Source organism: Pseudonaja textilis, chromosome 3 (assembly GCF_049901715.1).
Source record: "Pseudonaja textilis isolate UNSWEBS1 chromosome 3, rPseTex1.2, whole genome shotgun sequence".
Lineage (NCBI taxonomy): Eukaryota > Metazoa > Chordata > Lepidosauria > Squamata > Elapidae > Pseudonaja > Pseudonaja textilis.
In genome coordinates, this window is record NC_141992.1 from 155,845,477 (window position 1) to 155,848,238 (window position 2,762).

Genomic DNA, 2,762 nt, shown 5'->3' on the forward strand with positions numbered 1-2,762 from the left:
ACGGTCCACTTGAAGGAGGAAGCAGTTACCCGTTGGGCCGAGCCACTTATTGCCTTAAAAGGGGGGGTGGGGAGGGCTCGCTATGTTCACCAGATGGAACGGGGCAACGTGCTGTTTTATTCAACGCTTTGACAAATCTTTGTGGAGTTTCGGGGTTTTTTGCAACGATTTTTTTTTTCATGAACCAAGGCATTTCTGAGAACGTTACAATGAGAGCGCTACCCCCTACGATAATAGTACATTCCTACTACCCGACTTTCTCCGAGCTCTAGAGCTATGACAAATGTTACAGCTTGGCAGAAAAGGATGGAGGGGGAGGGGGGAGAGAATAGATGTTCATCGCAGATTCATGTTTCTTCCCCGCTGTTCTTAGCGTTGGTTCAGTCCATTCTGCACTGGGAGGTTGAGTCACTCTTACCCTTTTAGATCACGAGGGGCAGAATGAAAAAATAAAGTTTCGTACTGAAGTAGTGAGGCATTTTTTTTTTTAGTTGAAATCTTGGCTGATGTTTTTCTATAAATCGTATTTTTGCTGCATACTTTTTGGCAGCTCTGGATTTAATCTTGTCTTTAAAAAGTTGGAAGAAATTATTGACTATGATTATTTACACCCCGCCCCCCCAAAAAGCGCCTGTAAATGCATCATAACTAGTTAACATAGTTGATAAACTCCTAGTTTTATAACAACTTGCCAAAAGAATAAATAAGGCTTTTCTCATGTTCTGTTATCAGTCAGTATGGACCAAAAATAGTTAACCTTGCGTCCGAACAGTAGGAATTATCAAATTGGTCTGGTACATTAGTATCAGAATATAAAATAAAAATAAAAATAATGGGAAAACAGAGAAGGGAAAGAAATGTTGCAAGAAATATCCATCTGGTTCAGTTCCAAGCTCTGAGAAAGACACTGGAAACATGGAGGCTGATTGGAAAGTGGTTTATTGGTGAACAGAACCACCAGAGTTTGTGGTTCTGGTAAAACTGACCAACTAGTTTGAAGACTACATGGATTGTTACGTTTCAGAGATGCTGCTAGGGGGTTGTGCAATGTCTGAAATGCCCTTAGGAGATTGTGCATTGTAGTGAGTTTTTTGTCTTCGGCTAAATGGGACATAATCCTATTATGTCCGGAAGGGTCATGTCCTGTTTTTAATCCCATCACCCTGAAGCTGAAGGTCTTTTGCTTTGTAGATAGATTGGCCCAAACTTTCTTAATGGGCACAAAATATCTGCTGGGGAGGGGGGGCGGGCTATTAAGAAAGACTGAGCATGTTTCTCTGTTTCTCCCACTAGGGAAATGCAATATTCTGCCTGTTTAATATTTCTCAAAATATTTTATTCTTCTAGGAGAGTGGCTTCCCACAATATCCCTCCTTTTTGCGATAATATGTGTGGGTGATATACATTTTTACTGGAAAAATATTAAAAAGGGATCAAACTGTAGATGTAGAGGGGAAGACATTGATACACGCATTAGAAAAGTATCCCTTGGCTCCCAAGAGGAGAGTTTTCAACCCATGAAGGTCTAGCAGCTAGGGCAAAGGGGAAAGAAGTTTACAGTATCCAATTTTTTATGCAAATTATTTCCAGATGTTTAATGTCACTTTCTGTGAGCTTCCAGTCAGGTTTGAAGCAAGTACAAGCCCCAAGAATTCTTCAAAGCCAGGGTTTAGCTTTAGTAAATAACTACTGACTGCCCATTTCCAAGGGTTGCTTCCTGAACTTGCCATAACTCTTAGTTTAGTGCATCCAGGATTTGTGACGCCAAATTGAATTTAGCCAGTGTGCAATCCAATATTATTTAATTGCACACAATGAGCCCTGGGATTCCTAAGGAGACTGCCAATGCAACATATTCAGCCTTATTGGACAACTGGGCAGTATCACTTGTGAGTCACAATCAGGGCTTGGGGTTTAGATATCTCTTTTCTGCTACCTCTTCAGTGAAGAAATTGCCTGAGGGGGAATGCCTCTTCCCCATGGAATGGGCAGAGAAGTATGACTGCTTGGGCCTTAGTGGCACAGAGCAAGAACCTCTGCAAGCCTAGGAGAAGCTTTGTGTGGAGGTAGGTGAAAGGGATGGCCTCAGTCTGATTCTGAATGGTGTGCAACTACTTCTACAAGACATACAAACATGCTGGACAAATTTCCCTTGGACCATACAGAAACCCAAGGTGTTCGGAACTTGCAGTGCCAATCATTCCCAAATACCATCCCTCCATGAATTCGTAGTAACTTGATGGCACATATCACTCACTCAATCAATCAACCAATCAAACAATTCTGGCATAAAATGTATTGACCCATTGCCAGTCCCTATTCTGCCTCTGAATATCTAGTTCCTGCAAAATGAAGTTCTGTAAGTTGTAAGTGTCTTCTGGGAAATGTCATGGTTTTCTCTTTTGTCTTTGTTGTTGCCTCCTTTCAGCATATCTCCAGCCATTAGGGAGCATTTCCATCCCAGAGTCCTGGAATAGGGAAAGGAAGAATCTGATTCCAGGACTCTTTCTAGTTACTTTCAATTATCGCTGTTTGGGCATTTCTCAAATAAGAACATTGGTAAACAAAAATATGAGAAGACATCACAACAGACATAGTTCTGAGGAGGAAGGTATAGACCTTTACATGATAGGGCAACATGGTTGGTCCCGCAGAAAGGGAGAACAGAGTTATAATATTTTTTCCCAGTAAAGTCTTATTTGATCTATAGATTCATTGGTTTAAAAAAGTATTTTCTCATCAAAGCCACAACCTTTGTTCTC